This window comes from Mastigoproctus giganteus, chromosome 3 (assembly GCF_048544385.1).
Source record: "Mastigoproctus giganteus isolate SK-2022 chromosome 3, ASM4854438v1, whole genome shotgun sequence".
In the NCBI taxonomy this organism is placed as follows: domain Eukaryota; kingdom Metazoa; phylum Arthropoda; class Arachnida; order Uropygi; family Thelyphonidae; genus Mastigoproctus; species Mastigoproctus giganteus.
Window position 1 is genome coordinate 252,532,533 of NC_143577.1, and position 13,606 is coordinate 252,546,138.

The 13,606-nt window shown below is 36.8% G+C and overlaps 1 long non-coding RNA gene across 1 annotated transcript in view; it reads right to left on the bottom strand.

The window, feature by feature from the left end:
• Positions 1-1,786: 1,786 nt before the first annotated feature.
• LOC150089038 (uncharacterized) overlaps positions 1,787-13,606 on the bottom strand; it is a 94,126-nt gene continuing 82,306 nt past the window's right edge. The window contains exon 3 of the long non-coding RNA XR_016546747.1: positions 1,787-1,962. This is a non-coding gene — a long non-coding RNA (uncharacterized LOC150089038). The remainder of the gene's footprint in view (positions 1,963-13,606) is intronic.

Here is a 13,606-nt window from a genome sequence, read left to right on the forward strand (position 1 = left end):
GTTCAACATTCTATGCAGCGTGGCATGTAAACCAACATTTTTTTACTAGCTAGATTAGTTTTATTAACCAAGACCTCATATAATTATCATATAATAATTTTCTGATAATTATTGTAATAAATACATGTTTTAAAAGTTTATTTATTTAAATCTTACAATTATGTTCACAATACTTTTGGCATTTTGTTTTATGAAGAATGCTATCTATTGGCACCTTTAAGAAATTTTGAATGAATTCTGATGTTCGTTATAGCAAATGTTTGTAAACTGAGAGTTGCCTGTACTTGGATTTTAGGAAAGCCTTTGATACTGTTACACATGGAAGACTACTGTACTAATTAGAGTGGTATCACATTAAGGGCAAGTTACTGGTGCGAATAAAGGGATGGTTGAGTGGGAGAAGACAGAGAGCAGTAAACAATGGATGCTGCTCTTTGTGGATTAATGTTATTAGTGGAGTCCCCCAGAGGTCAGTTTTGGTCCCCTTGTTGTTATCTGTATTTATCAATGATATTGATGAAGGTATATCAGGTTAACGTCCAAGTTTGCAGACAATACTGAAGGTTGGTAGGGTTGTTAACGAGAGTACACTACTGCAACAGGATCTAGGAAAGTCGAGCAGATGGGCTGAGAGGTGGCAACTGAAAGGTAACATTGCAAATGTAAAGTACTGCACATGGGTAGCAGTAATCTCAGAGTAATGTAGTGGAGCTTTACCCCTTGTCCTTTTCATTCTCCACAGTAGTGGAGAATGAAAAGGACAGACAAGGGGTAATTGCAGTCAGATATGAAGTTTTCTAAGCAGTGCAGACAGGCTGCAAGAGTAGCTCATGGTGCCTTGTCAATGATATACAAAGGAATTTTGTGAGCAGGGATAAGGAGGTGATTATCTCCTTGTATAAGGCAATGGTCAGGCCACGCCTTGAGTAATGCATACAGGTCTGGAGGTCTCATTTTAGGAAGGATGTAGAGCTGCTGGAACAGGTACAAAGGCAAAAAGATTAGTGAATGGAATAAAGGGTTGCTGTTACCAAGAAAGGCTTCAATTCTGTAAATTGCAATATCTGGAGATCTGGAGACTAGGCACTGCAAGGTGACCTGACTGATGTGTTTGACTTTGAATGGTTTGAGCAAAATCAATGCTGACGTCTTCCTCTTGCTCAGACTGTGCACATGAGGGAACATAAACTCAAACTGAGGAATGATGATTGCAGAATAGATGAGCAGAAGTTTGCCTCCAGCCAATAGGTGGTTGATTGCTGGGGAGGCAAACATCTGCTCATCTATTGTACCATCCATTGTTGTGGAAGTGGATAGTTTGAATAAATTCAAGGTAAGAACTAGATAGACTACTAGAGAAGATGGGCAGGTGAAATGGAATTTTTTTTTTTTTTGGTTGATGCTGCCCAAGCTTGTTCTCTTGCATAATTTGCCACTATTAAAACTAATATGTATATTTTTTCTGTAAAATACATTAACTTCTTTGGTTATGAGACTGTCCCACAAAAAATATCTTGGAGTGTAAAATGAAGATTATTATCATAAAGTGGTTTTGATACTATAATCAGTAAATGGATCCGAGAAAAGTAACTCAAGGCAGCAGTGTCACAATGATTTTCTCAATGTGACATAATTAATTCACAAGTTTGTTAGTGGTTGATTTTTGCTTTGTCCTTCATGCATTCTGAATGTACAAATTTTATGTCACTGTCAAACAAGAGAACAAATTCCAGATATTTTATTAGGTACAATTTTTTTTTTTTTATAAAATCGTTTATAATTTTTTTTGAAAATGAATTTGTAAGGAAAATTTATTTAAGTAGCCTGAGAAGTCCTGTGGTTGGCATTTTCAGCATTCCATACTGATGTAGGCAGTATTTATCCGCATCACTGTAGTCAAACTCATCTCATTATCAGTGGCATCTCTCAGTTAACTAGTTTAATGGCCAGAAGATGCTATAACTGAAAAAAAATTTGAAATGATTATATGAACTTAACATAATTATTTAAATATTATAATGGAATTTTATATAGTCTGTTTCATGGACATGTTATTTTTTTAATATGCATAACAATTTCAATATATGGTGGAACTTATTTTCTCAAAGTTTAATGCCCATTATTTTGTGGCCTGAGTCAAAGTCACACATAAGTAATGCATTACTTTTCTTGCTTTAATGTTTTTATAACATTTCAGTTGTTTTGGGACAAAATATAAAATCATACAAGTTTTCTCTACATTTAGGCACAACATTTTAATTCAGAAATGCGCATTAAAAGCACTTCTAAAATTCCCCCTATCCCCTTGATTAGATTCATGTTGAAGGATGATTCCATGTTGATGTTTTCAAACTTTATTTATACAAAAATGCATACACTAAATGATAATTAAAAAGTAGCATGTTTTGTCTGTGTGTTTACATTCAGTACATAGAATAAAATGAACTCTTTCATGTGCTATAATTATAAAAAAATAATAAATAAACAAAAGCTGATGCAATATAATTACAGATGCCAATTCAGAAGAACAGCATATGTGGAAGTATCTATAGCATGCAGCAGAAACTGAACATTTAGGAGACAGAGTGGAGAGAGCCTTTGTAAGAGACAGGTCATTAATTAACCTGACTGCCCTTATTTGAATAAAAGAAACGAGAGAGAGAGAGAATGTTTATGGGTACTATCTCAGATGTGGGAATAATATTTTACAGGAGGGTAAATTTGGGATTTGTAGAGAATCAATAGCCATTCAGAAGAAAACAAAAGTAATGTTGAAAGTGAAAAGAAAAACCAGGTTTTCTGATGCAGAGAAAACAGTATTTATGATATGCTTATGCCAAGAGAGATTATAAATCAAGGTAATCCCAGATATATGCGATCTTGTGTAGAAATCTGAGTGTTCATTGAAAATTATCATAACTTTTTTTTTTTGGAAGATATAAGACTGGTTTTTAGAACAATTGAAGTTAAATCAATCTTTCTATGCCCAATTGTAGAATTATCTAAAGATTGGCATTTAAGGAATATTCAAAAAATTTAAGCTGTTTGTGCAGGGTAATGTTTCTTAAACTGGAAGTTGCAATGTGGTGTACTATAAAAAAGAATTTATATTTTGTCAACAAAGCTATGGACAGGATTTCCAATCAGTGGAAGCAGTTTGTTAATATATAAAAGGAAAATATTGGGAGAAAGAATTGAACCTTAGGAAACACCAGCATTAATTGAGAATGCTAGTAGACTGAAAACTACCTATCCAACTGCAAATAGAAACAGATAACAATCCAAATGATGGGGGTTTTAGAAGACCTTTATGCCAAACAAGATCAAAAATCTTGGAAATGTTAAGAGCAACTGTTTGAGTGTCATTAAATGTTTCCATCAACTTTTTTCAAAGATGAGTAATATAAGATTGTAAGATGGAAAGTTTTGAAATAGATTAAGAATTAGTGATGGATTTCCAAAGGAAATCCATTAGTGGATAGTGGAACTATCCACTAATTCTTAATCTATCTCAAATAACCTATCTCATTTCCTAACTTGATCTCAATAATATGAAGAATTAGTGATGGATTTCCTTTGGGAATCCATCACTAATTCTTCATATTATTATTATTATTTATTCTTATTATTTCCATTACTTTGGAAAGAGTATAGTATGAAGGGACAATAACTGGAAGGAGGGAGGTATGTCATCCTTTTTAGGAATTGGCTGAATATAAGCAAAAAAAAAATACTAGTGGAACAGGAAAGGTGATGTGGGAAGTGTTTTTGGCTGTACTTCAATAAACTTGCTTTCTGGCATCATTCGCTATTATTACGTGTAAAAAGGCAGCACAAAACAGGAGTAAGCTCAGGGGCAGAGATTTAGCATTAGCATAGGCATATGATGCAAGAAAGCAAGCTTATTCAGTATCAGCCAAAAAAAAAAAAAAAAAAAAAAAAAACCCACTCCCATTTCACCCCTCCGTTCGTTCGAAATACCTGTCCAGTTGAGCTTTAAATTTGTTTAGGCTATCAACTTCAACAACAAGTGATGGAAGTCGGTTCCACCAACCAACCACCCGCTGGCCAAAGGCAAATTTCCGCACATCTATCCGACATCCGTCCTTCCTCAATTTGAATTTATGCCCTCTGAGGTGATTATTCTGAGAAAGATGAAGAATCCCATTGGCATTGAGCATGCTCAAACCATTCAAAGCCTTATACACCTCTATCAGATCACCTCGCCGGTGCCTAGTCTCCAGACTCTGTAATTTGCAAAACTTAAGCCTTTCTTCGTAAGAGCAACCCTTTGTTCCATTTACTAATCTTGTTGCCCTTCTCTGTACCCGTTCCACCAGCTCTACATCCTTCTTGAAATGAGGCCTCCAGACCTGTATACAGTACTCAAGATGTGGCCTTACCATTGCCTTATACAAGGGAATAATCACCTCCTTATCCCTGCTAGAAAAATTCCTGTATATCATTGACAAGACACCATGAGCTACTCTTGCAGCTCGTCTGCACTGCTCAGAGAACTTCATATCTGCCTGCACAATTACCCCCAGGTCCTTTTCATTCTCCACCACTGTCAGTGTACTACCGCAGAGTTGATACGTTGCTCTGGGGTTACTGTTTCCCATATGCAGCACTTTACATTTGTCGATGTTAAACCTCATTTGCCACCTCTCAGCCCATCTGTTCAACCTTTCCAGATCCTGTTGCAGCAGCATAGCGTCAGTATTGTCCTTAACGACCCTGCCAACCTTTGTATCATCTGCAAACTTGATATCCCATCATCAATATCATTCATAAACACCGAAAACAACAACGGACCCAACACTGAACCTTGAGGAACTCCACTAATAACATTAGTCCACGTTGAGCAGTGTCCATTGATTACCACTCTCTGTCTTCTGCCACTCAACCATCCCCTTATCCATAGCAGCAATTTGCCTCCAATGCCACACTGCTCCAATTTGTGCAGCAGTCTTCCATGTGCAACAGTATCAAAAGCCTTTCTAAGATCCAAATATATAATATCAAAGTTATTCCCTGCATCCAGTTCTTTTGTGACTACATCATAGTATCCAATCAAATTGGTCAGGCAAGACCTGCCCTTAACAAAACCATGCTGCGTCTGAGCTATAACTGAATTCTTGTCTAGATGATCCTGCAGTGCTTCTTTAACCAGTGCCTCCATTAATTTACCTGGAACAGAAGTTAAACTAACAGGTCTATAATTACTTGTGTCAGCCTTTGATCCTCCTTTGTGAATTGGGGTTACATTTGCACATCTCCAGTCTATGGGTACCTCCCCTGAGTCCAAAGAAGCTCTCATAATTATGGCTAGGGGTTTGCATACTTCCTTTGCTGCCTCCTTTAATATAACTGGATAGATCCCATCCACCCCAGGTGCCTTTTTTATGTTTATCCTCAACAATCTCTCCTCCACTTTCCTCTCAGTTATTACAAAATCATCCAGCTCACTGCCAATGTTTATTTTACCTACATCATTCTCCTTCCTGAATAACTCCTCATGCGTGAATGTAGATGCAAAATACTCGTTTAGATTGTTAGCCACCTGAGCAGGATCTTCAACTGTTGAACCATCAATATCCAGTGGACCAATCTGATTCATCCCTTTCCTTTTCGAGTTCAAGTATGTAAAGAACTCTTTTCTGTTTTTCTTTGCATCCTTTGCCAAGGATTTTTCATAGTCTGCCTTTGCCTGCCTAATCTCCTTTGTGACTTGGTTACAGACCAACTTATATCTATCATAGGCTTCCATGTCACCCATTAATTTGTATGTATCCCATGCATTTTTCTTCTCTGCCACATGTCTCATTAGTTCATCTGACAACCATTTAGGCCTAAACCTTGAACAATATTTCTTAGTTGGTATGTAAAGCCTGGTAGCCTCCAAGATTAGTTCCTTGAATGCTTCCCATTTTGAGTTTGCTGTTGGTAACATCATCAGTTGGTCCCACTGTATAGAATTTAAATACTGTCTCAGACCATCATAGTCGCCTTTACGAAAACAAAAACCCTTCCCTTTACCTCTGATGGTAGTTACCTCCTTGAGTAAATCCCACTTCAACACACTGTGATCACTGCCACCTAGTGGTTCATTTATCTGCAGGTTCTTAATGCATGAAGAATCACTACTGATAATCAGATCAAGAGTATTGCTCCCTCTTGTTGCCTCACGAACATGCTGATGTAGAAAACAATCATCCAATAAATCCACAAAAGCCTTGCTAGTGTGCGAGTGACCAACCCACAAATTCCAGTCAATATCTGGGAAATTAAAGTCCCCCATTATAAGACTCTCTGATTTACTGGCCCACTCTATTTCCCTGTACAATATCTTTTTATACTCATCAGAGTCATTAGGCCTATAGCACACTCCTACTCTCAATTTTGATTTCCCTATGCTTATGTCACACCAAACTGACTCGACGCTGCCCTGTCCATCGATGTCGACTGGCTTCACTTCCTTGGACTTTGTGTTTCTTAATTAATAGCATAACCCCTCCTCCCCTCCTGTCCTGTCTATCCTTTCTATACACATTGTATTCCCCAAATTCCAGTTCCGCATTACTTATATCTGTGTGACACCACGTCTCTGATATCCCAACAATATCTGCCTTTGATGTTTTGAGCAATACCTCAAATTCATCAAATTTATTTACCAAACTCCTAGCATTGGTGTACACGCAGGTATACATGCACCTGTTTCTATTCTTAGCTACCCTAACACAACCCATGTGTTTACTTGTACCGCAATGACTACCAGCAGTCTCTGAAATATCCTGCATCTTGTTTTTCAGACTTCTGCTCATTTCAATAGAAGCAGTGCAAGAATCACTTCCACCTCTGCCACTGGCTACTGTTAATCTATTAGTCCTTGTATCCCCCCCAACTAGCAGTTTTCCGACCCACCTAACACTGCCTCGACAGCATCAGCAAAAATTCTTGCACCCTTTCTATTTAAGTGTATCCGATCCCTGTAGAAGCAATCTCTCCTGTTAACAAGTACAGTCCAGGCTGAAAAAAATTCTACCCCTTGAGCCTTGCACAATCCCTCCAGGGCCGAATTGATCGACAAGGCTCTCATCATATACTCCCTCCTATCGTGTCTGGGCAGAATTGCAGACACTTTCAAGTTCAACCCTAATTCACGGCTTTTTTTCAACAGTGACCTGTACTTGCTAAGTAATTCCGCCGGTCTCCTACTCTTAATATCATTAGTGCCAACGTGTACAACTATATCACCTTTTGTGCCCTTAAAAGATGATATCCGCTCTACAACGTCATCAACCTTTGCCCCTGGCAGACATACCCTGGTCCTATTCCACCTATCCTTTTTACAAAGGATGTTCCCCGTTTCCCTGACAATAGTCACCAACAACTACTAGTTCCTGTGGGACCAGCGCATTCTGCCTAGGGGGCTGCTTCTGTGTTGCCTGATGACCAAATGCAAGCTCTGGCGTTGATGTGGGCAGCTGAGAGCTTGATGGGCCCCTCAATTTATTTCCTTCGAGGGCATCCACCCTGTCCTTCAAGCTCTCATAAAGGCCCATAACAACGCTGAGTTGTCGCCTGATTTCCTTGCACTCCTTACATCGTGCACACACAAAGACATCCCCCTTGGCAGTATCATGTCCCGTACCCGACTGCTCCGCAAACATCAAGCAAACAGTGCATTTTAATAGACTGTGATTCAGAGGGCAACTGCCCCCCTCAGTTCTCCCCTGAACCACAGCACTCCCATTAGCTTGAGCCTTTTGCTTTGCTGCTCTGGTCAGAGTCATGATTCCGATTTAATTCAATAAAATTCAAAACAAAAATTAAATCCTTAAGTTATATCCCAAAACAGTTATGTTATATATATTTTTTTTTCGGTATCTAGTGTTTTCTACGAGTTCCCTTTATACAACTTCCGTATCACGTGTACCACTATAGTTATGTATTAATTATTTGTTAGATTAAGTCTTTATATATATATATATATATATATATATATAGATATAGAGTTAAAAGTTCAATTTAATTGACAATAAAGTTTATCAAGATTAATAGATTTACTGATTAATTGACAATATTATATTATGCACTATACGACACAGAGAATAATGCACTATACGACACATTTAGAGAATAAGTGGTGAAATTCCATCAGGACTGTATTAAAATTTAATTAAGAAATTATTAGCACACAAACTAATATTCTGAAAATTTAATTGGAATAAATTAAGGATGAACAAAAACAGCAAACCTTTAGTTTAAATAAAATGAGAGAAAAACTAGACAAATTATTGAAGGGTATGGATGAGTGAATTGGATTTTTTGGCTGATGCTGTATAAGCTTGCTTTCTTGCATCACTTGCCACCATTAAAATTCTGCATCTCCTTTATGAGAACGATGCCACATTTTTTGATATTCTTATTATGTCAGCATTTGTTGACTTAAAACAATACTTCAAATTCATGAGATTTATTTACTATGCTCCAATATGTGTATAAATAAGTATTTATTTTTGTGCATTTAGCAACTCTAACGCAGTCCATATAATTGTTCCATGAGAATCACCACAGGTGCTATAATCTTCCCCTTGCTTTTATGGTTACTGTACGCACCACTAGAAGCCATGCAAAAATCAATTTCACCTTTGTTTGCTTGAAATGATAAGAAATATAAACTTGATTAACAGAATAATTGTAATTCTAATATAAATGTATCTATTAACAGCAAGGATCAAAAGATTAAATCAAAAATTTTTTTTTGCACTGCATTTGGTAATAGTCATTCCAAAATAACATTATTTGGGTAGTGTTTAGGGTAGTTGAGAATGAAAAAGATATGAGGCATTTATACAGACTGACATGAAATTCTTTGAGCAGTGCAGGCACGTTGTTAAGACTGATCACTGGGGTTCTGCCATTGATATACAGCAGGAGTGGCTTACTTAATTTGTAATGTGATCTACTTTATTCCTTCAAAATGTGCCGCGATCTACCATCTCAAAAATTACATTGCACAAGGTGCGCAAATCAAGGGATGACTGTATATTTAAAATTCATCGTGATCAACCAAAATTAAATCCACGATCTACTTGTTGGCTACCCCTGACATACAGGAACTTTACCAGCAGGAACAAACAGGTGATTATTCATTGTTTCCATTGTATAAAGCAGTGGTTAAGCCATACCTTGAATGCACGTACAGGTTTGTAAATGGTGCAGGGAAAAAGCAACAAGATTAATTACTTGGGGATATAGAAGAGTATTCTTATCAAAGAAGACTGGATTCTATTAACTGCATTATCTGGAACTAAGGGTACATAGACATAGAGACTTAACTGAAGTCTTTACGGCAATGTTTTCCAAACTTTTTTTTGCAATTGTTCCCTATACTTAAATTGATTGTAATTGCACTGGTACTGCAGCTTCCCTTCTTTAGAATCAGAAACAAAGTAAGATAGGAGTTAGATGAGAGTAACAGAGGGAAGACATGCAGTACTAAGCATAGGCCTAACTCATCTGAAACTGACTATTATTATTATTATTAGCTATATGGTGCTGCTGCTGTTGTTATTTGGTTTTTAGGAGCATTAGCAACTAAGGCCATATTGCTCCGGGAATATGAGGTGGTCATTCCCTGACCTTTCCGCATCCTCTGTATTTGGTGGTGACGGGCTCGAACCCCGGTCTAATCACGTAGCATGTGCTACGCACTGCTGCTCCTTCCCACCTGGCTATGGAGGTGCCTACTATATGGTGCAAGGAAGCCTGAGGCTTATGCTGCACCAGCCAAAAAAAAAAAATTCCTGAGTTACCCAGAGAGAGAGAGGTAGAGAAGTAGAAAGGAATCACCAAGAAAGAGAAGAATGATGATATCCAGCTCAGGACCCTGACTACATCAATTATTTGCTATCAGAGAGAAAGGATGTTTCGGAGCTTACTGGCTGCCAAGTATAAAGCACATGAAGAAATAAATATATACACTGAAAAGAAATCAAAGTGAAAACAGTGATATGATGCCAAATACTGATGATATATGTCACCTTGTGAGGTATTTATACAGACTGACACTGGAAAGATCTACTTTAAGGTGTTAAAAGGGATGAATGATCTGGATGCTGATAGCATCTTTACTAATTCTCAGATGACACTAGCACAATTGTGCATATATTATTTTTATGTGCATCTAACCGGAATATAGTGTTTTTTATGTTTTATTTTTTATTCATAATCAGATACATATATCTGATTATGAATCAGATATCTGTATATCTGATTGTGGAATGTGTAAAATATACTGGCTTGCAAAACAATGTGTAAAATACACTGGCTTGTTCTCACCACCTTTAAAAAGGTGGTGAGAACAAAACAAAAGCTTTTTTGATTAAGACAAAGGTTTTAATACATGACATTGATTTTATATTTCTCTTCCTCATAATGTGAAAATACCTTTTATTTTCAATAACTAAAAAAATAAAGTATGCTAAAAGTTACAAAACATATTAGACATAAAACAGAACCATCAATCTCTTAATCTCTTCCATTTTTCAATTTAAAAGACCATAAGTGCATGAAATTTAAATGTGCTTGCACATTTTGAAATTCTGCCCCATCGGAGAATTACCTGGAGATCAGCATTTAAGGAATTAGTTAATATTCAGAAAGTTGAAGCCCTTTGTGGAGTGCAAGATTTCTCAAGCTATTTAAACATAGTGAACTATCATCAGCCAAACTATGGATAGGATTTCCAGTCAGTGGAAAATGGTTGTTAATATATAGGAGGAAATGAGTGGGAGAAGGTACTGAATATTGTAGAACAGCATTTGTGGAGAAATCAGAAAGAGAGCCTTTATAACCTGCAGTGAGTGGTCAGACAGAAAATTGGATACGTGATTGCAAAAAACAGTTGGAAATTTACAAGATGGGAGCTTGTTTAGAAGACCATTATAACAAACAAAATCAGATGCCTTACAACTGTCAAGAGCACCTGATTATTTTTTACCAAACATTTTCATCATATTTCTCTGAAGGTGAACATAAGCCACAGTGAATATCACCAGTGGACCAGTGCCACTGTACAGCAGTCTCTTATGTGCAACAGTATTAAGAGCGTTTCCTGAAATCTAAGTATTATTTCATTCATTATATCAGAATTATTTTTCATATCCAGTTCCTTTGTCAATGCATCATAGTATCCAATTAAATTGGACAGACAAGGTTTCTCCTTAACAAACCCATGCTGTGACTGAAGTATAATTGCACTTCTGTCTGTATGGTCATGAATTAGTTGTTTAATCAACTAATTTAACCCTATTATTTTCCCTAGAACTAAAATTAGGCTAATAGGTCTGTAATTACTCATGTCACTCTTTAATCCCCTTGGTGAACTGAGGATACATTCACACATTTCCAGTCGACAGGGACCTCCCCCGAATTCCAAGATGTTTTCGTAATTATGGCTAATGGTTTGCTTACCTCCTTTGCTGCTTCCCTTAATATGAATGGATAGATCCCATCCACCCCAGGTGCCTTTTTTTATGTTGAATATCATCAATTTCTGTTCAACTATCAATTCAATGCAGTGTTTACAGGATGGAGAGACATTACAGGAGGAGTTATGCTTTTGGTTAATATGGTCTATATCCAACAGACATGAGCTCCCAGTGTAATATACTATGACTGTTTGATAATTTTCTAGCCTCGCAAGAAGTTATGTGCAATAGTATCAAGAGCCTTTCCTGAAATCTAAGTATATAATATCAGAATTATTTTTTCCATCCAGTGACTGACAATGTAATTTTGATGCTTTTCTTTTTTCAATAATTTGAACTTTTACATGAACATATGCAAAATTACAGTTATACTTTGCAACATGTTTTTAGGTCATTGAAGTTTAAGTTTGCAATACTCCTTTAAAAAAAGAGGTTATTCCACAAGGATTTTCACAAAGACATGATAAATACATTACAAGAACCTGCCCCATCATAAGCAACTGTCAAAAATTGGTAGGTTGAATTTAAGTGTGGCAGAAACAGAATCAAAATTGAACAGTGTAGTGGATGGCTATCAGTGGCAATCACTTCAGAAAAAATGAATAAAGCTCACAACATGATGATGGATGATCAGTGAGTAACTGTTACAGAAATAGAAGAGGCTACAGGCATCTCAAACTGAATGGGTACAAAACATTCTGTCAAATGGTAGGTACAACGTAGGTTTCTTTGTACCTAATTCATTTGACAAAATTTTTTCTTTGTTTATGGAGTTGCATTATTGATGTCTCCCAACTTATTTTGGCACTTGATCAGAAACATCTTTAACAATTCAAAATTTCAAAGAAACATTTGCTTGTTAACAAGCAGATCCTGAAAACTTTCAGGCAGAAATATAACTATGGATAAATATTTCTTCACTGCTTCCAACCAGAGTCAAAACTGCAATCAAAACAATGGAAACATGCCAATTTACCACACTCCAAATCAGTCCCAGTGGTGTATAAGGTCATAGCATCTGTCTTTTGGGATTCAAAAGGGATAATGGTAGATTATATTCCAAAGGGACATTTAATTTTTCTTTCATCTTCTGTGCCCACACCTGCATCTTAGATGCATCCATGTTAGAGATTCTTAATTAAAATCTAACACAATTTAAATAATATTTTGTTTTAATCTAGCTTGTATGATCTACTTAGCCCCAGCCACAATAAAATATTCACATTTAAACATAATGACTGAGTTACCGTCCCTAACCATTGGGGAAGAGGGTCACTACTGTTTAGCAGCAAGCAGTTAAAATCAACTATTTACATATATACAATTTGGCCTCCTAGTCACTTGGATTAGGGGCGCCTCCGTAGCCAGGTGGGAAGGAGCAGCAGTGCGTAGCACACGCTTCTTGATTAGACCGGGGTTTGAGCCCGTCACCACCAAATACAGAGAATGTGGAAAGGTCAGGGAATGACCACCGCATATCCCGGAGCAATATGGCCTTAGTTGCTAATGCTCCTAAAAACCAAATAACAATAACAACACTTGGATTATAGGAGTGTGCCACCACTCCCAGCTTCTTTCAGCCATTACCACACCTCACTCATAAATCCCAATTCCTAACTCACTTATCTTAAAACATTAAAATTTGTAAATTTAAAACTTAACTTATTTTACAAAGAATAAAACTCACTGTATACATACACCAATACATAACTATACAATATTTACAAGTTTTTACACTATTTACATCCATCATGTGTCAATTCAACCTTCTTATCAAATTGTTACAAATTGTTTAAATGCAACATAATTTTCAACAGAATTGAAAACCTCCTCTGGCTGCCATTTCTCACTTCCCACTACATTCATCAGTTGAGTTCTAGGCTCAACATATCTCACACAGTCTTTCATTATATGTTCTACACTCTCGTTATATCCACATGAGCATAAAGCAAAGGCTTCTATTCCCAACTCATTTAATTTCTCCCTTAATTCATGTTCTGTTACAATCATTATTGTCTGCAAACCCAGCTCCAGCCAAACAAAGCATCTTTTCATTATCATAACATCAGACTGAAAGGAATAGGTAACCCTCCCCTTGTCAGAACTTC